At 47.2% G+C, this 19,744-nt stretch overlaps 1 protein-coding gene across 9 annotated transcripts in view; it reads left to right on the plus strand.

The window, feature by feature from the left end:
- Positions 1 to 19,744, plus strand: part of LOC146999030 (transcription factor unc-3-like) — a 95,546-nt gene that overhangs the window by 49,782 nt on the left and 26,020 nt on the right. The gene's annotated exons all lie outside the window — the stretch shown is intronic.

Consider the following 19,744-nt stretch of genomic DNA (forward strand, 5'->3'; position numbering starts at 1 on the left):
CTTTTAAATCGAAAAATGTAAGTCATTTTATAATTAATGCTCTATTCGGTTCATTTTAAATTAGAGAATTATTAGGAATTAGCGAAAATTAAATAGGTATTAAATAGTATTTGACTTTCTCTGAACATTTCTGAAAGGGAATAAAATAAGTGTTTTTTTTAAGTATTATTTAAAACTTGTAACTGAGTTATTATAAAATGTAAAGGGAATAATTCTTTTAATTATACTTATCAGATTTTTTTTTTTTTTTTTTTTTTTTTTTTTTTTTTTTTTTTTTACCCTTTCTTTCAACAATACATATTCCAAAACTCTTTATTACGTTCTTAAGTGCGCATCTCATAGCATTTGCTTTACAATACCTTTTAACAGATTGCTTTCCAATACGAACAATTCTTGCTTAAATAGTTTTATAACGTATTTGTCAACAGGATTTCAATTTATGTTTACAATTCAATATTAAGGTTATTATATATTTAGATAACATTTATAATCATTATAAATTAGATACATTTAATCATTAAATTTCTTCACAGTACTTTCACAGTTGTTTATAAGTGAATAAATTCTTCATTTCAAATACATTTATAAATAATTAAATGAATATTTAAGTATTTTGTCAAAGGCAGATACATGCTTTTTGCAAGCACATGCATAAATACCCATACATATTTCCTATTTATCATTTCCGGCATGTGCAAATCTTTAATTTCTGTGCATTCACTATATTTTTCGTGTAAAGTAATTTACACTAATTTAGCATACACCCGAAAGTTTTACATAAAAAATACATATGAATATAATTTGAATGAAAATTATAAGTATTATTTTTAATACCCACTCAGAGGTCAGTTTTTCTTCAAAATTCCTCCACGATGGCATCTCTCTCTTTAGGCAGATAGCCCTTGCATGTGTTACTCTATTTAATAAAAACTTAATCTGACCTATGTGCCTTATTACAAATATTTTAACATACATAATTTTATATTTACATTTAGTCATCAAGTTTCAAACTTTTCAAATCTTCTAGAAAATAAATTTTGGCAGATCTCTTTTAGCAATTTTCTTAAAATCTATATTTTTGTAGTGCAACTGCTTAGAATTTTATAAAACAAATTCATAATCAAAATCGCTGTTGTTAGTTATCGAAAAATAACCAAGATGTGATTTTTGCGTAAATGTCAGTAAACTATACAAATTGCTATTATCCATCACACTATGAATGTTTCTTTCATGCGAGAGTGTCCCTTTTTCGATTTCTATGGAACTGTCGTGTGTCGAAATACTATCAGAATCTTGTCAAACGAGCTTCTGAATGTAAACAAAGAACACCCCGTCTGGTGACCCAAGCTTCAAAGCAGTGCTTCACTTCTAGCGCGGAATGGCCCCTCCTCCCTTTCCTACCTCCATGGCTGTCACCCTCCAAATCCCACCCTGCGAGATTTATAGTGTAAGAATTTAGAAATGTTGAAAATATGTGCCCAACTACAAAGTCTTCCAAAGCTAAGAAAGAAAATTTAAATATTATTAGCCTTGAAGGAATTAAAATTTATCCTTTAATGCACGAATAAAGTGCTATTCAAATTCTTTAAAAAATGTCTCAAAATTATTTTCTACAAATAAGAAACCACTCTTTACTAAGTGTAGTATTTTATTAGCAATTTATAAAAATACGTTAGAATTGTGCTGCTCTTGATCTGAACACAATGTAAATTAAGCCAGCCTGGCTAAAATAATGTGGCTAAATGCCTGTAAAGAGTCTCTTGTTGGTTTAAGTCTTGGGGAACTTACATACGACAGTATAAACTTCTCCGGCTTTGTCCAGGTTTCGATAGAGAATACTCACCGGGATAGATTCAAATGTCTCTTACCTTTTCTTACTCTACGGCAATTTTTTTAAGACGAACAGTATTTTAAAAGTGCCCCCATGTCCCATATATGACATTTATGCCTTCCCTACAGCAATCCACGTAATGATATTTATACCTTTCCTAGTAGGTGTCAATACGATGGCCAATTTTTATTATATGTGGTTATAGCATATATATATATAAGAAAATCTGCTGATATCTGAGTCACTACTATAGCTATCGTCACCAAAGTTTTTACAATTCTTTTCTGGGTCCTGAAAAAGGTCTACGTCTACTTTAAAAAAAAATCTGATGTGTACACCACATGACTTCCTTGTACGGAATATTAAATTATACGCATTTTTCTTGACTTTTATTTAAGCTTATTAGATTGAATTAAACCTACTTCGCGGACAGCGCATAAACCACAATAGAATAAATGCATTCTTTAAAACTCACTTTGTTTACCATAGCGACACTCTGGCGCTAGGTTTACTTAACAGAATTATATTTCATTCATATTATAACTCAGAATGCACATAATGTATATCATTTAAAGAATTATCTAATCGTTGCCACATGTTCTATTCAAATACTATAATAAAGCTAGACTTATGTATAAAAGAAATTAAGCAAACAAAACAAAAAAGAAACAGCTTTTCACAGACGATTGAGTATTTCTCATTTAATTAATTCGGTTCTCACTTTGCGAGAAGGCAAAAATACATAAAAATTCAGAATATCTATATTAAAAATTACGAAGTAAATCTTGAACACTTATTTCCTCGAAGAAACTCCAGAAAGGATTAAGCATGATTTAATTCGCAATAATAAATGAAGGCGTTATCTTTGTTGTTGCGAAGCTTAGTCTCTCTAGATTGGCAACAAATCCACTAGTCTCCCGTTTCAAATGTAAACATCAATGGCCGCCATTAAAAAAGGCTTAGCGGCAATTAAACAACTTTAAAAAATAACAATGGTTATTTTTCAGTTTATAAAATATATATATTGCCATTTGTGCAGCATATTGGTTATTTGTATTAAATATACACACCTAAAAATATTAGATTAAAAATTGGTTACCATTTTTATTATCAAAATTTAAATTATCATACTTTAATTCTAAAATTTAGTGCGAAATTTGGGCCTGTTTAGTAGAGATCAGTTTCCTTATTATTTCACTTAGTTTTAATCGCAAATGAGGATCTACTTTTAATTTTATTTTATATTTATTTTTCAAAATTTTGTTCACGCAAATAGATTGTGTAAAAAAAGTAATAAAATTTAATAGCTTTATTTGAAATGCCTTTAAGTTATTTTTTCGTTTGAGCCAAATATTAACAAGTGTTATTTATGAAATCTTCAGTTAGGAAATATATATATCAAGTGTTCTTTTTTGTCACGAGATTTTTTAATTTATACTTAAAAGTCCTTTGTTTCTTTGTGTACCACCTATTTTGCTCTTGCGTACCACCAGTTGAGAGTAGAGAAACGTGTTTCAGAAAGTAAATTTTTTTTTTTTTGCATTTTTGTAAATGCGATGTTTTGTTTGGAAGAATTATTGGTAACTTCTATTCTTTCAAAATTCAATACAATTTTAAGTTGTTTGAACAATCTTTATTACATTATCGTGCAAACGGTAAATGCGCTGTTCTTACGACACTTGCAATTAACACATTGCATTTCATAAGTATATTCTTACAGAAAATTTAAAATTATATACTATTTAAGCTATAAAATTTAGATTTCTTATAAAAAATAAGTTATATAATTTAAAGCCAGCAACTGTAAATAGTAAAAATGATTATATAAAGCACTATAAAATAAAGCTTAAATATTTTGTAGATATAAAATAATTTAATAAAATAACTTTTCATTGTAAATGTTATTCAACACCATAGACAAAATATTTGTGCGTGATAGACATTTAAAGGTAAGAGATCACTAAGGAAACAAATTTGATAAGCAATGGTCTTTAAAAATAAAATCAATACCTGGAGGACAAAAACAGTAAAATGCCGTGCAATATGAGGTCAGTTTACTGTCCATTTTCTCCGGGTTTTTATGCGTTTTTACTTAAACCTTTTATTTGAGACACCTTTTCACACTTTCCAGATTGCAGTGAGAAGCATTTCTTTTTCTTCGATTTCAATAATAAGTAAACTTACACCACAAAACTTATTCTTACCTTGGACATTTGACCTTAGATCTCTTACCTTTAAATGTCTAAGTTCAAAGTCTCTAAGGTCCAACGTCAGACGTCTAAAGAAGTCTAAGGTCAGAAGTCTAAGGTCCAACGTCAGACGTCTAAGGTCCAACATCAGACATCTAAGGTAAGAAGTGTGAGAGTGTGTGTGAGTGTGTGTGAGAGGGTGTGTGTGTGAGAGGGTGTGTGTGTGAGAGGGTGTGTGTGTGAGAGGGTGTGTGTGTGAGAGTGTGTGAGAGTGTTTGAGGGTGTGAGGGTGTGTGTGTGAGGGTGTGAGAGTGTGAGAGAGTGTGTGAGTTGAGTGTGTGAGGGTGTGTGTGGGAGGGTGTGTGAGTGTGTGTGTGGGTGATGGAATGTGGTGAGGGGGTGTGTGTGTGAGGGTGTTGTGTGAGAGTGTTTGAGAGTGTGTGAGAGTGTGTGTGTGTGAGGGTGTGTAAGATTGAGAGTGTGAGGGTGTGTGGGTGAGGGAGTGTGGGTGAGGGAGTGTGTGTGAGAGTTTCAGTAAGGGTGTGCATGTGTGAGGGTGGGTGTGTGTGAGTGTGTGTGAGAGGATGTGTGTCTGTGAGAGTGTGTGTGTGAGAGAGTGTGTGAGGGTGTGTGTGAGGGTGTGAGAGTGAGAGTGTATGAGTGTGTGTGAGGATGTGTGTGTGAGGGTGTGAGGGTGTGTGTGAGTGTATGTGTGAGTGTGTGGGTGAGGGTGTGTGGGTGAGAGTGTGTGAGAATGTGTGAGTGTGTGTGAGGGTGTGTGTGTGTGTGAGGATGTGTGTGTGAGAGTGTGTGTGTGAGGGTGTGAGAGAGAGTGTGAGAGAGTGTGAGAGGGTGTGTGCGGGTGTGTGGGAGAGGGAGTGTGTGTGTGGGTGTGTCTGTGAGAGTGTTTGAGAGTGTGTGAGTGTGTGTGAGAGTGTGTTAGTTTGTGTGTGAGGGTGTGTGTGAGTGTATGTGAGAGTGTGTGTGGGTGAGGGAGTGTGTGTGAGGGTGTGTGTGTGAGAGAGTGTGTGTGAGTGTGTGTATTTGTGTGAGTGTGTGTGAGAGTGAGCATGTGAGGTTGTGTGTGAGGGTGAGTGTGAGTGTGAGTGTGAGTGTTGGATTGTGTGAGGGTGGGTCTGTGGGTGAGGTTGTGTGTGAGTGTGTGTGAGGGTGTGTGTGTGAGAGTGTGTGGGTGAGGGAGTGTGTGAGAGTTTGTGAGTGTGTGTGAGAGTGTGTGTGAGGGTGTGAGTGTGTGTGTGTCTGTGAGTGTGAGGGTGTGTGTGTGTGAGTGTGTGAGGGTGTGTGTGAGAGTGTGTGACTGTGTGTTAGAGTACGTGAGTGTGCTTGAGTGTATGTGTGTGTGTGTGTGTGAGTGTTTGAGAGTGTGTGAGAGTGTGTGAGGGGGTGTGTGTGAGGGTGCGGATGTGTGTCTGTGAGAGTGTGCGAGTGTGTGTGAGGATGTGTGAGGGTATGTGAGAGTGTGTGTGAGTGTGTGTGAGAGTTTGTGTGGGAGTGTGAGAGAGTGTGAGTATGTGTGAGTGAGTGTGTGTGGGAGTGTGAGAGAGTGTGAGTATGTGTGAGTGAGAGTGTGTGTGAGAGTGTGTGAGGGTGTGTGTTTGAGAGTGTGTGTGTGAGGGTCTGTGTGTGTGAGAGTGTGTGAGTATGTGTGAGTATGTGTGAGTGAGTGTGTGTGGGAGTGTGAGAGAGTGTGAGTATGTGTGAGTGAGGGTGTGTGTGTGAGGGTGTGTGTGTGAGTGTGTGTGAAGGTGAGTGTGTGTGTGTGAGGGTGTGCGTGTGTGCGTGTGTGTGAGTGTGTGAGGGTGCGTGTGTGAGAGATTGTGTGTGAGGGTGTGTGGGTGAGGGAGTGTGTGTGAGGGTGTGTGAGTGTGTGTGAGAGTGTGAGAGAGTGTGAAAGTGTGAAAGTGTGTGAGACTTGAGAGTGTGTGTGAGAATGTGTGTGTGAGGGTGTGTGTGTGGGTGATGGAATGTGGTGAGGGAGTGTGGGTGAGGGGGTGTGTGTGTGAGGGTGTGTCAGATTGAGAGTGTGAGGGTGTGTGGGTGAGGGAGTGTGTGTGAGAGTTTCAGTAAGGGTGTGCATGTGTGAGGGTGGGTGTGTGTGAGTGTGTGTGAGAGGATGTGTGTCTGTGAGAGTGTGTGTGTGAGAGAGTGTGTGAGGGTGTGTGTGAGGGTGTGAGAGTGAGAGTGTATGAGTGTGTGTGAGGATGTGTGTGTGAGGGTGTGAGGGTGTGTGTGAGTGTATGTGGGTGAGAGTGTGTGAGGGTGTGTGTGTGTGTGAGGATGTGTGTGTGAGAGTGTGAGAGAGAGTGTGAGAGGGTGTGTGCGGGTGTGTGGGAGAGGGAGTGTGTGTGTGGGTGTGTGTGTGAGAGTGTGTTAGTTTGTGTGTGAGGGTGTGTGTGTGAGAGTGTGTGTGAGGGTGTGTGTCTGTGCGAGTGTGTGTTAGTGTGTGAGTGTATGTGAGAGTGTGTGTGGGTGAGGGAGTGTGTGTGAGGGTGTGTGTGTGAGAGAGTGTGTGTGAGTGTATGTATTTGTGTGAGTGTGTGTGAGAGTGAGCATGTGAGGTTGTGTGTGAGGGTGACTGTGAGAGTGTGTGAGATTGTGTGTGAGTGTGAGGGTGAGTGTGTGAGTGTGTGTGAGTGTGAGTGTTGGATTGTGTGAGGTGGGTCTGTGGGTGAGGTTGTGTGTGAGGGTGTGTGAGGGTGTGTGAGAGTGTGTGGGTGAGGGAGTGTGTGAGAGTGTGTGTGAGTGTGTGTGAGAGTGTGTGTGAGTGTGTGAGTGTGTGTGTGTCTGTGAGTGTGAGGGTGTGTGTGAGAGTGTGAGAGAGTGTGAGTATGTGTGAGTGAGAGTGTGTGTGAGAGTGTGTGAGGGTGTGTGTGGGTGTGTGTGTGTGAGAGTGTGTGAGTATGTGTGAGTGAGTGTGTGTGGGAGTGTGAGAGAGTGTGTGTGGGAGTGTGAGAGAGGGTGTGTGTGTGAGTGTGTGTGAAGGTGAGTGTGTGTGTGTGAGGATGTGTGTGTGAGGGTGTGCGTGTGTGTGAGGGTGTGCGTGTGTGCGTGTGTGTGAGTGTGTGTGTGAGGGTGTGTGGGTGAGGGAGTGTGTGTGAGGGTGTGTGAGTGTGTGTGAGAGTGTGAAAGTGTGAAAGTGTGTGAGACTGTGAGAGTGTGTGTGTGAGGGTGTGAGTGTGAGAGTATGTGTGAGTGAGTATGTGTGTGTGAGAATGTGTGTGTGAGGGTGTGTGTGTGTGAGGGTGTGTAAGATTGAGAGTGTGAGGGTGTGTGGGAGAGGGAGCGTGTGTGAGAGTTTGAGTGAGGATGTGTGTGTGAGAGTTTGAGTAAGGGTGTGCGTGTGTGAGGGTGGGTGTGTGTGAGTGTGTGTGAGAGGATGTGTGAGTGTGAGGGTGTGAGAGTGAGAGTGTATGAGTGTGTGTGAGGATGTGTGTGAGTGTATGTGAGAGTGTGTGGGTGAGGGTGTGTGTGTGAGAGTGTGTGGGTGAGGGTGTGTCTGTGAGGGTGCGTGTGATTGTGTGTGAGTGTGTGTGAGGGTGTGTGAGTGAGGGTGTGTGTGTGAGGATATGTGTGTGAGAGTGTGTGAGTGTGTGTGAGAGTGTGTGAGAGTGTGTGAGGGTGTGTGGGTGAGGATGTGTGTGTGAGGGTGCGGATGTGTGTCTGTGAGGGTGTGTGTGTGTGTGTGGGAGTGTGAGTGAGTGTGTGTGTGACTGTGAGAGGGTGTGTGTGAGTGTATGTGAGAGTGTGTAGAGTGTGTGAGGGTGTGTGTGTGTGAGAGTGTGTGGGTGAGGGAGTGTGTGAGTGTGTGTGTGAGGGTGTGTGTGAGAGTGTGTGAGTGTGTGTGAGGGTGAGTGTGTGTGTGAGGGTGTGTGTGTGAGGATGTGTGAGGGTGTGTGAGAGTGTTTCGGAGAGTTTGAGTGAGGGTGTGTGAGAGTGTGTGAGTGTGTCCGAGTGTGTGAGGGTGTATGTGTGAGAGTTTGTGTGTGAGGGTGTGAGGGTGTGTGTGTGAGGGAGTGTGTGTGAGGGTGTGTGAGTGTGTGATGGTGTGTGTGTGAGGGTGAGTGAGAGTGTGTGAGTATGCCTGAGTGTGTGTGTGTGAGGGTGTTGAGGGTGAGAGTGTGAGAGTGAGTGAGTACGTGTGTGTGAGAATGTGTGTGTGAGAGTATGTGTGTGAGGGAGTGTGAAAGTGTGTGAGAGTGTGTGACTGTGAGGGTGTGTGTGAGGATGTGTGTGTGAGAGAGTGTTTGAGAGTGTGAGTGTGTTTGAGAGTGTGTGTGAGTGTGTGTGTGTGGGGGGGTGTGTGTGTGTGAGGGTGTTGAGGGTGAGAGTGTGTGTGAGGGAGTGTGAAAGTGTGTGACTCTGATGGTGTGAGTGAGGGTGTGTGTGTGAGGGTGTTGTGTGAGGATGTGAGGAGGGTGTGTGAGGGTGTGTGTGAGGGTGTATGAGTGTGTGAGGGTGTGAGGGTGAGGGTGTGTCTGTGAGGGTGTGTGTGTGATTGTGTGATAGTGTGTGGGTGAGGGTGTGTATGTGGGTGTGTGTGTGAGTGTGTGTGTGAGTGTGTGTGTGAGGGTGTGTGTATGTGAGAGTGTGTGAGCATGTGAGGGTGTGTGTGAGGGTGACTGTGAGAGTGTTGCATGAGGGTGTGTGTGTGAGGGTGTTGCGTGAGAGTGTTTGAGAGTGTGTGTGTGAGGGTGTGTAAGAGTGAGAGTGAGGATGTGTGTGTGTGTGTTTGAGTAAGGTTGTGTGTGTGAGTGTGTGTGTGTCTGTGAGTGAGTGTGTGTGAGCGTGTGTGAGGGTGTGTGTGTGTGAGGGTGTGTGTGAGAGTGTGTGAGGGTGTGTGTGTGTGTTTGAGGGTGTGTGAGGATGTGTGTGAGGATGTGTGAGGGTGTGAGAGAGTGTGTGAGTTTCTGAGTGTGTGAGGGTGTGTGAGAGTTTGAGTGAGAGTGTGTGTGAGGGTGTGTGAGAGTGTGTAAGTGTGTCGGAGAGTTTGAGTGAGGGTGTGTGTGTGAGGGTGTATGTGTGAGAGTGTGTGAGAGTGTGCAAGTGTGTACGTGAGTGTGTTAGAGTGTGTGAGTGTATGTGAGAGTGTGTGAGCATGTGAGGGTGTGTGTGTGAGTTTGAGTTAGGGTGAGTGTTGGAGTGTGTGAGGGTGGGTCTGTGGGTGAGTTTGTGTGTGTGTGAGAGAGTGTGTGAGAATGTGTGAGTGTGTCTGTGAGGGTGTGTGTGTGTGAGAGTGTGTGAGGGTGTGTGTGTGAGGGTGTTGAGGGTGAGAGTGTGAGAGTGTGTGAGGGTGTGTGTGTGAGTATGTGAGATTGTGTGTGTGTGAGGGTGTGTGAGGGTGTGTGAAAGTGTGTGTGAAAGTGAAAGTGTGTGGATGTGCGTTTGTGAGAGTGTGCGAGTGTGTGTGAGGATGTGTGAGGGTGTGTGTGAGGGTGTGTGTGAGTGTATGTGAGAGTGTGTGTGAGGGTGTGTCTGTGAGGATGTGTGAGAATGTTTGAGAATGTGTGAGTGAGTGTGTGGGTGAAGGTGTGTCTGTGAGGGTGTGTGTGTGGGTGAGGGAGTGTCTGTGAGGGTGTGTGTGTGATGGTGTTTGAGAGTGTGTGGGTGTGTGCGAGAGTGTGTGAGGGTGTGCGAGAGTGTGTGAGAGTTTGTGAGTGAGGGTGTGAGAGTGTGTGGGTGAGGGAGTGTGTGAGGGTGTGTGTGTGAGAGTGTGTGGGTGTGTGTGTGTGAGAGAGTGTGTGAGGGTGTCTGAGAGGGTGTGTGTAAGAGTGAGAGTGTGTGAGGGTGTGTGGGTGAGGATGTGTGTGAGGGTGTTGGTGTGAGGGTGTGTGTGTGAGAGTGTGTGAGGGTGTGTGTGAGTGTGTGTGAGTGTGTGTGAGTGTGTGTGAGGGTGTGTGTGTTTGAGGGTGTGTGTGAGTGTGTGTGAGAGTGTGAAAGTGTGTGAGAGTGAGAGTGTATGAGTGTGTGTGAGGGGGTGTGTGAAGGTGTTGTGTGAGGATGTGTGAGGGTGTGTGAGAGTGTAAGAGTTTGAGTGAGGGTGTGAGAGTTTGAGTGAGGGGGTGTGTGAGAGGGTGTGTGGGTGAGGGAGTGTGTGTGAGGGTGTGTGTGAGAGTGTGTGAGAGAGTGTGTGAGAGTGTGTGAGAGTGTGTGTGTGAGAGTGAGTGAGGGTGTGTGAGAGTTTGTGTGAGGGTGTGAGAGAGTGTGTGATGGTGTGTGTGAGGGTGGGTGGGTGAGAGAGTGTGTGTTGGGGTGTATATGTGAAGGTGTGTGTGTGTGAGGGTGTGTGTGTGAGTTTGTGAGAGTGTGTGAGTGTGTGTAAGTGTGCGAGAGAGTGTGAGAGTGTGTGTGAGAGCGTGAGAGAGTGTGAGAGTGTGTGAGTATGTGTGAGTGAGTGTGTGAGTGTGTGTGTGTGAGGGTGTGTGTGTGAGTTTGAGTGAGGGTGTGTGGGTGAGGGAGTGTGGGTGAGGGTGTGTGAGAGTGTGTGAGTGTGTGTGAGAGTGTGTAAGTGTGTGAGAGTGAGAGTGTATGAGGGTGTGTGAAGGTGTTGTGTGAGGATGTGTGTGTGAGGATGTGTGTGAGAGTGTGTGAGAGTGTGTGAGTGTGTCAGAGAGTTTGAGTGAGGGTGTGTGGGTGAGGGTGTATGTGTGAATGTGTGTGAGAGTGTGTGAGTGTGTGTGAGTGTGTGTGTGAGAGTGTGTGAGTGTGTCGGAGAGTTTGAGTGAGGGTGTGTGGGTGAGGGAGTGTGTGTGAGGGTGTTGTGTGAGAGAGAGTGTTTGAGAGTGTGTGAGATTGAGTGAGGGTGTGTGTGTGAGAGTGTGTGTGTGAGGGAGTGTCTGTGAGGGTGTGTGGGTGAGGGAGTGTGAGAGTTTGAGTGAGGATGTGTGTGTGAGGGTGTGGATGTGTGTCTGTGAGAGTGTGTGAGGGGGTGTGTGTGAGTGTGTGTGGGTGAGGGAGTGTGTGTGAGGGTGTGTGAGAGTTTGAGTGAGGATGTGTGAGAGTGTGTGTGTGATTGTGTGAGGGTGTGTGAGTGTGAGAGTGTGTGGGTGAGGGAGTGTGTGTGTGGGTGTGTCTGTGAGGGTGTGTGTGTGAGAGTGTGTTAGTGTGTGTGTGAGAGTGTGTGTGAGTGTGTGGGTGAGGGAGTGTGTGTGAGGGTGTGTGTGAGTGTGTAAGAGTGAGAGTGTGTGAGTGTGTGTGAGAGTTTGAGTGAGGGTGCGTGTGAGAGTGTGTGAGGGTGTGTGTGAGAGTGTGTTTGAGAGTATGTGAGTGTGTGTGAGGGTGTGTGTGTGAGTGTGTGTCTGTGTGTGAGAGTAAGTGAGTGTGTTTGAGTGTATGTGTGTGTGTGTGAGAGTGTGTGGGTGAGGGAGTGTCTGTGAGGGTGTGTGTGAGTGTGTAAGAGTGAGAGTGTGTGAGGGTGTGTGTGTGAGGTTGTGTGAGAGTTTGAGTGAGGATGTGTGTGTGAGTGCATGTGTGAGTGTGTGTGAGGGTGTGTGGGTGAGGGTGTGTGTGTGAGAATATGTGAGTGTGTGTGAGAGTGTGTGTGGGAGTGTGAGTGAGTGTCTGTGTGACTGTGAGAGGGTGTGTGTGAGTGTATGTGAGAGTGTGTGAGGGTGTGTGTGCGATAGTGTTTGAGAGTGTGTGAGAGTGTGTGAGTGTGTGTGAGGGTGTGTGAGGGTGAGTATGTGTGTGTGAGGGTGTGTGAGGGTGTGTGTGTGAGGGTGTTGTGTGAGGGTGTCTGTGAGGGTGTGTGTGAGTGTGTGTGAGGGTGTGAGAGAGTGTGTGAGTTTCTGAGTGTGTGAGGGTGTGTGAGAGTTTGAGTGAGAGTGTGTGTGAGGGTGTGTGAGGGTGTGTGTGTGAGAGTGTATGTGTGAGAGTGTGTGAGAGGGTGTGTGTCTGTGAGAGTGTGCAAGTGTGTGTGTGAGTACGTGAGTGTGTTAGAGTGTGTGAGTGTATGTGAGAGTGTGTGAGCATGTGAGGGTGTGTGTGAGGGTGACTGTGAGAGTGTGTGAGATTGTGTGTGAGGGTGAGTGTGTGAGTTTGTGTGTGTGTGTGTGTGTGTGTGAGAGTGTGTGAGAATGTGTGAGTGTGTCTGTGAGGGTGTGTGTGTGAGAGAGTGTGTGAGGGTGTGTGTGTGAGGGTGTTGAGGGTGAGAGTGTGTGAGTATGTGTGAGTGAGGGTGTGTGTGTGAGGGTGTGTGTGAGTATGTGAGAGTGTGAGTGTTTGAGAGAGTGTGAGAGTGTGTGTGTGTGAGAGGGTGTGTGAAAGTGTGTGTGAAAGTGAAAGTGTGTGGATGTGCGTTTGTGAGAGTGTGCGAGTGTGTGTGAGGATGTGTGAGGGTGTGTGTGAGGGTGTGTGTGAGTGTATGTGAGAGTGTGTGTGAGTGTGTGTGAGGGTGTGTCTGTGAGGATGTGTGAGAATGTTTGAGAGTGTGTGTGGGAGTGTGAGTGTGTGTGGGAGTGTGAGTGTGTGTGAGAGTGTATGTGGGAGTGTGAGAGAGTGTGAGTATGTGTGAGTGAGTGTGTGGGTGAGGGAGTGTCTGTGAGGGTGTGTGTGTGTGAGGGTGTGTGTGTGATAGTGTTTGAGAGTGTGTGGGTGTGTGCGAGAGTGTGTGAGGGTGTGTGAGAGTGTGTGTTTGTGAGAGTGTGTGTGTGAGGGTGTGTGAGTGAGGGTGTGAGAGTGTGTGGGTGAGGGAGTGTGTGAGAGTTTGAGTGAGGGTGTGTGTGTGTGAGAGAGTGTGTGAGGGTGTCTGAGAGGGTGTGTGGGTGAGGATGTGTGTGAGGGTGTTGGTGTGAGTGTGTGTGTGTCTGTGTGAGGGTGTGTGTGTGAGAGTGTGTGAGGGTGTGTGTGAGTGTGTTTGAGAGTGTGTGAGAGTGTGTGAGTGTGTGTGAGCATGTGAGGGTTTGTGTGTGTGAGGGTGTGTGTGTTTGAGGGTGTGTGTGAGGGTGTGTGTGTTTGAGGGTGTGTGTGAGTGTGTGTGAGAGTGTGAAAGTGTGTTAGAGTGAGAGTGTATGAGTGTGTGTGAGGGGGTGTGTGAAGGTGTTGTGTGAGGATGTGTGAGGGTGTGAGAGTTTGAGTGAGGGTGTGAGAGTTTGAGTGAGGGTGTGTGTGTGAGGGTGTGTGAGAGTGTGTGAGAGTTTGAGTGAGGGGGTGTGTGTGAGGGTGTGAGGGTGTGTGAGTGTGTGTGAGAGTGTGTGTGAGGGTGTGTGTGAGAGTGTGTGAGTGTGTGTGAGAGTTTGAGTGAGGGTGTGTGAGAGTGTGTGTGTCTGAGTGTGTGTGTGAGAGTGAGTGAGGGTGTGTGAGAGTTTGTGTGAGGGTGTGTGAGAGTGTGTGATGGTGTGTGTGAGGGTGGGTGAGAGAGTGTGTGTTGAGGGTGTGTGTGAGGGTGTATATGTGAAGGTGTGTGTGTGTGTGAGGGTGTGTGTGTGAGTTTGTGAGAGTGTGTGAGTGTGTGTAAGTGTGCGAGAGAGTGTGAGAGTGTGTGTGAGAGCGTGAGAGAGTGTGAGAGTGTGTGAGTATGTGTGAGTGAGTGTGTGAGTGTGTGTGTGTGAGGGTGTTGAGGGTGAGAGTGTGTGATTGTGTGTGAGAGTGTGTGGGTGAGGGTGTGTGAGTGAGTGTGGGTGAGGGAGTGTGGGTGAGCTAGTGTGGGTGAGGGGGTGTGTGTGTGAAAGTGTTTGAGAGTGTGTGTGATATTGTGTGATTTTGAGTGAGGGTGTGTGTGTGAGGGTGTGTGGGTGAGGGAGTGTGGGTGAGGGAGTGTGTGTGAGGGTGTGTGTGAGAGTGTTTGAGAGTGTGAGTGTGTGTGAGTATGTGTGAGTGTGTGTGAGTGTGTGTGAGGGTGTGTGAGGGTGTGTGTGTGAGGTGTGTGAGGGTGTGTGTGAGGGTGTGTGAGGGTGTGTGAGAGTGTGTAAGTGTGTGAGAGTGAGAGTATGAGTGTGTGTGAGAGGGTGTGTGAAGGTGTTGTGTGAGGATGTGTGTGTGAGGATGTGTGAGGGTGTGAGAGAGTGTGTGAGTTTCTGAGTGTGTGAGGGTGTGTGAGAGTGTGAGAGTTTGAGTGAGGGTGTGTGTGTGAGGGTGTGTGAAAGTGTGTGAGTGTGTCAGAGAGTTTGAGGGAGGGTGTGTGGGTGAGGGTGTATGTGTGAATGTGTGTGAGAGTGTGTGTGAGGGTGTGTGAGAGGGTGTGAATGTGAGGGTGTGTGAGTGTGTGTGAGAGTGTGTGAGTGTGTGTGAGTGTGTGTGGGTGTGTGGGTGAGGGAGTGTGGGTGAGGGTGTGTGGGTGTGTGGGTGAGAGTGTTTGAGAGTGTGTGTGAGATTGTGTGATTTTGAGTGAGGGTGTGTGTGTGAGAGTGTGTGGGTGGGTGAGGGAGTGTGGGTGAGAGAGTGTGTGTGAGAGTTTGAGTGAGGGTGTGTGTGTGAGGGTGTGTGTCTGTGTGTGAGAGTGAGAGTTTGTGAGTATGTGTGAGTGAGTGTGTGTGTGACTGTGAGAGGGTGTGTGAGTGTATGTGAGAGTGTGTAGAGTGTGTGAGGGTGTGTGTGTGTGAAGTTGTGTGTTTGAGGGTGTGTGTGTGTGAGAGTGTGTGGGTGAGGGAGTGTGTGAGTGTGTGTGTGAGGGTGTGTGTGAGAGTGTGTGAGTGTGTGTGAGGATGAGTGTGTGTGTGTGAGGATGTGTGTGTGAGGGTGTGTGTGGGTGTGTGTGAGGGTGGGTGTGTGTGTGAGAGTGTGTAAGTGTGTGAGAGTGTTTCGGAGAGTTTGAGTGAGGGTGTGTGAGAGTGTGTGAGTGTGTCCGAGAGTTTGAGTGAGGGTGTGTGTGTGAGGGTGTATGTGTGAGAGTTTGTGTGTGAGGGTGTGTGAGTGTGTGAGAATGTGTGTGTGAGAGTGTGTGTGAGAGGGTGTGTGAGGGAGTGTGAAAGTGTGTGACTGTGAGGGTGTGTGTGAGGATGTGTGTGTGAGAGAGTGTTTGAGAGTGTGAGTGTGTGTGAGAGTGTGTGTGAGTGTGTGTGTGAGGGTGTGTGGGTGATAGTGTTTGAGAGTGTATGTGTGTGTGGGGGGTGCGTGTGTGAGGGTGTTGAGGGTGAGAGTGTGAGAGTGTGTGAGTGACAGTGTGTGTGTGAGGGTGTGTGAGGGAGTGTGAAAGTGTGTGAGGGTGTGTGTGTGAGAGTGTGTGAGTAAGTGTGTGTGTGTGACTGTGATGGTGTGTGTGAGTGTGAGTGAGGGTGTGTGTGTGAGGGTGTTGTGTGAGGATGTGAGGAGGGTGTGTGAGGGTGTGTGTGAGGGTGTGAGAGAGTGTTTGAGAGTGTGTGTGTGAGGGTGTGTGAGAGTTTGAGTGAGGATGTGTGTGTGAGGGTGTGTGTGTGAGAGTGGGTGTGTGAGGTTGTGTGAGGGTGTGTGTGTGTGAGGGTGTGAGGGTGTGTGAGTGTGTGAGGGTGTGAGGGTGAGGGTGTGTCTGTGAGGGTGTGTCTGTGAGGGTGTGTCTGTGAGGGTGTGTGTGTGATTGTGTGAGAGTGTGTGGGTGAGGGAGTGTGTGTGTGGGTGTGTCTGTGAGGGTGTGTATGTGGGTGTGTGTGTGAGGGTGTGTGTGTGTGAGAGTGTGTGGGTGAGGGAGTGTGTGAGAGTTTGTGAGTGTGTGTGAGAGTTTGAGTGAGGGTGCATGTGAGAGTGTGTGTGAGGGTGTGAGTGTGTTTGAGAGTATGTGAGTGTGTGTGAGTGTGTGTGTGAGTGTGTGCGTGTGTGTGAGGGTGTGTGTGAGAGTGTGTGTGAGTGTGGGAGGGTGTGTGAGGGAGTGTGAAAGTGTGTGAGGGAGTGTGAGATTGTGTGAGAGTGTGTGACTGTGAGGGTGTGTGTGAGAGAGTGTTTGAGAGTGAGAGTGTGTGTGAGTGTCTGTCAGGGTGTGTGTGTGTGATAGTGTTTGAGAGTGTATGTGTGTGTGTGGGGGGTGTTTGTGAGGGTGTGTGTGTGTGAGGGTGTTGAGGGTGAGAGTGTGTAAGTGTGTGAGTGACGGTGTGTGTATGAGGGAGTGTGAAATTGTGTGAGGGTGTGTGTGTGAGGGTGTGTGAGTGTGTGAGGGTGAGAGTGTGAGAGTGTGTGAGTATGTGTGAGTGAGTAAGTGTGTGTGAGGGTGTGTGGGTGAGGATGTGTGTGAGGGTGTGTGTGTGAGGGTATTGTGTGAGGGTGTGTGTGAGGTTGTGTGAGAGTGTGTGAGAGTGTGAGGGTGTGTGTGAGTGTGTGTGTGACTGTGTGTGAGGGTGTGCGTGTTTGAGGATGTGAGAGTGGGATTGTATGAGTGTGTGTGAAAGGTGTGTGAGGATGTGTGTGTGCGGATGTGTGAGGGTGTGACAGAGTGTGTGAGTTTCTGAGTGTGTGAGGGTGTGTGAGAGTTTGAGTGAGGGTGTGTGAGAGTGTGTGAGTGTGCGAGTGTATGTGAGAGTGTGTGAGCATGTGAGGAGGGTGTGTGAGGGTGTTGTGTGAGAGTGTTTGAGAGTGTGTGTGTGAGGGTGTGTAAGAGTGAGAGTGAGGATGTGTGTGTGAGTGTTTGAGTAAGGTTGTGTGTGTGAGTGTGTGGATGTGTGAGGGTGTGTGTATGTGAGAGTGTGTGTGAGAGTGTGAGTGTGGGTGAGGGTGTGTGAGAATGCGTGAGTGTGTGTGAGAGTGTGTGTGGGAGTGTGTGAGGGTGTGTGGGTGAGGGTGTGTCTGTGAGGGTGTGTGTGTGGGTGAGGGAGTGTCTGTGAGGGTGTGTGTGTGAGGGTGTTGGGGGTGAGAGTGTGAGTATGTGTGAGTGAGTAAGTGTGTGTGTGTGTGAGGGTGAGGGTGTGTGTGTGTGTGTGACTGTGAGGGTGTGTGTGAGAGAGTGTGAGTGTGTGTGAGTTTGTGTGTGAGGATGTGTGTGTGAGGGCGTGTGTGTGAGAGAGAGTTTGAGAGTGTGAGTGTGTGTGAGAGTGTGAGTGTGAGTGAGGGTGTGTGAGTGTGTGTGAGAGAGTGTGTGAGTGTGTGTGTGAGTATGTGTGTGTGTGAGGGTGTGAGAGAGTGTGAGAGGGTGTGTGAAAGTGTGTGTGTGTGAGGGTGAAGTGAGAGTGTGTGTGGGAGGGTGTGTGTGTTTGAGGGTGTGTGTGTGAGGGTGTGTGTGAGAGTGAGGGTGTGTGTGTGAGGGTGTGAGAGTGAGAGTGTATGAGTGTGTGTGAGGGTGTGTGAAAGTGTGTGAGTATGTGAGAATGTGTGAGGGTGTGTGAGGGTGTGTGTGTGATAGTGTTTGAGAGTGTGTAAGTGTGTTAATGTGTGTGAGGGAGTGTGTGCTAGAGTGTGTGAGTGTGTGAGAGAGTGTGAGAGGGTGTGTGTGTGAGGGGGTGTGTGATTGTGTGAGAGAGTGTGAGAGGGTGTGTGTGTGAGTGAGGGTGTGTGTGTGTGTGAGTGTGTGAGGGTGTGAGTGTGTTTGAGAGTGTGTGTGAGTGTGTGGGCGTGTGAGGGTGTGTGAGTGTTTTTGAGTGTATGTGAGTGTGTGTGAGGGTGTGTGAGAGTGAGTGTGAGTGTGTGAGAGTGTGTGTGTGAGGGTGTGTGAGAGTGTGTGTGTGAGGGTGTGTGTGTGAGGGTGTGTGAGAGTGTGTGTGTGAGGGTGTGTGAGAGTTTGAGTGAGGGTGTGTGTGTGAGGGTGTGTGTCTGTGTGTGAGAGTATGTGAGTGTGTTTGAGTGTATGTGTGTGTGAGAGAGAGTGTTTGAGAGTGTCTGAGATTGAGTGAGGGTGTGTGTGTGAGAGTGTGTGTGTGAGGGAGTGTCTGTGAGGGTGTGTGGGTGAGGGAGTGTGTGTGAGGGTGTGTGAGAGTTTGAGTGAGGATGTGTGTGTGAGGGTGTGTGTGTGAGAGTTTGAATAAGGGTGTGTGTGTGAGTGTGTGGATGTGTGTCTGTGAGAGTGTGTGGGTGAGGGAGTGTGTGTGAGGGTGTGTGAGAGTTTGAGTGAGGATGTGTGTGTGAGGGTGTGTGTGAGTGTGTGTGAGGGTGTGAGAGTGAGGGTGTATGAGTGTGTGTGAGGGTGTGAGGGTGTGTGTATGAGGGTGTGTCTGTGAGGGTGTGTGTGTGATTGTGTGAGAGTGTGTGAGTGTGAGAGTGTGTGGGTGAGGGAGTGTGTGTGTGGGTGTGTCTGTGAGGGTGTGTGTGTGAGGGTGAGTGTGTGTGAGTGTGTGTGAGAGTGTGTGGGTGAGTGTGTGTGTGTGAGGGAGTGTGTGAGTGTGTGTGAGGGTGTGTGTGTGTGAGGGTGTGTGTGAGTGTGTGTGAGAGTTTGAGTGAGGGTGCGTGTGAGAGTGTGTGTGAGTGTGTGAGGGTGTGTGTGAGAGTGTGTTTGAGAGTATGTGAGTGTGTGTGAGGGTGTGTGTGTGTGTGTGTGTGAGGGTGTGTGTGTGAGTGTGTGTCTGTGTGTGAGAGTAAGTGAGTGTGTTTGAGTGTATGTGTGTGTGTGTGAGAGTGTGTGGGTGAGGGAGTGTCTGTGAGGGTGTGTGTGTGAGGGTGTGTGAGAGTTTGTGTGAGGGTGTGTGTGTGAGGGTGTGTGTGAGTGTGTAAGAGTGAGAGTGTGTGAGGGTGTGTGTGTGAGGTTGTGTGAGAGTTTGAGTGAGGATGTGTGTGTGAGTGCATGTGTGAGTGTGTGTGAGGGTGTGTGGGTGAGGGTGTGTGTGTGAGAATATGTGAGTGTGTGTGAGAGTGTGTGTGGGAGTGTGAGTGAGTGTCTGTGACTGTGAGAGGGTGTGTGGGAGTGTGAGTGAGTGTCTGTGTGACTGTGAGAGGGTGTGTGTGAGTGTATGTGAGAGTGTGTGAGGGTGTGTGTGTGAGGGTGTGTGTGTGAGGGTGTGTGTGCGATAGTGTTTGAGAGTGTGTGAGAGTGTGTGAGTGTGTGTGAGCGTGAGGGTGTGTGTGAGTGTGTGTGAGGGTGTGTGTGAGGGTGTGTGAGGGTGAGTATGTGTGTGTGAGGGTGTCTGTGAGGGTGTGTGAGAGTGTGTGAGAGTGTGAGAGTTTGAGTGAGGGTGTGTGTGTGAGTGTGTGTGTGTCTGTGAGTGTGGGAGTGTGTGAGGGTGTGTGTGAGAGTGTGTGAGTGTGTGTGAGCGTGTGTGAGGGTGTGTGTGAGTGTGTGTGAGGGTGTGTGTGTGTGAGGGTGTGTGTGTTTGAGGGTGTGTGTGTTTGAGGGTGTGTGAGGATGTGTGTGAGGATGTGTGAGGGTGTGAGAGAGTGTGTGAGTTTCTGAGTGTGTGAGGGTGTGTGAGAGTTTGAGTGAGAGTGTGTGAGATTGTGTGTGAGGGTGAGTGTGTGAGTTTGTGTGTGTGTGTGTGTGTGTGTGTGTGTGTGAGAGTGTGTGAGAATGTGTGAGTGTGTCTGTGAGGGTGTGTGTGTGAGAGAGTGTGTGAGGGTGTGTGTGTGAGGGTGTTGAGGGTGAGAGTGTGAGAGTGTGTGAGTATGTGTGAGTGAGTAAGTGTGTGTGTGTGTGTGACTGTGAGGGTGTGTGAGTGAGGGTGTGTGTGTGTGAGGTTGTGTGAGAGTGTGTGGGTGAGGGTGTGTGGGTGAGGGAGTGTGTGTGTGTGAGAGTGTGTGCGAGAGTTGAAGTGTGTGTGAGTGTGTGAGAGTGTGTGAGTGAGGGTGTGTGTGAGTGTGTAAGGGTGTGTGGGTGAGGGTGTGTGAGGGTATGTGTGAGGGTGTATGTGTGAGGGTGTGCGTGTGAGGGTGTGTGAGAGTGTGTGAG

The sequence above is a fragment of the Stegodyphus dumicola genome, chromosome 2 (genome assembly GCF_044657685.1).
Source record: "Stegodyphus dumicola isolate Sdum_Otavi_A_Nest chromosome 2, ASM4465768v1".
Taxonomy (NCBI): domain Eukaryota; kingdom Metazoa; phylum Arthropoda; class Arachnida; order Araneae; family Eresidae; genus Stegodyphus; species Stegodyphus dumicola.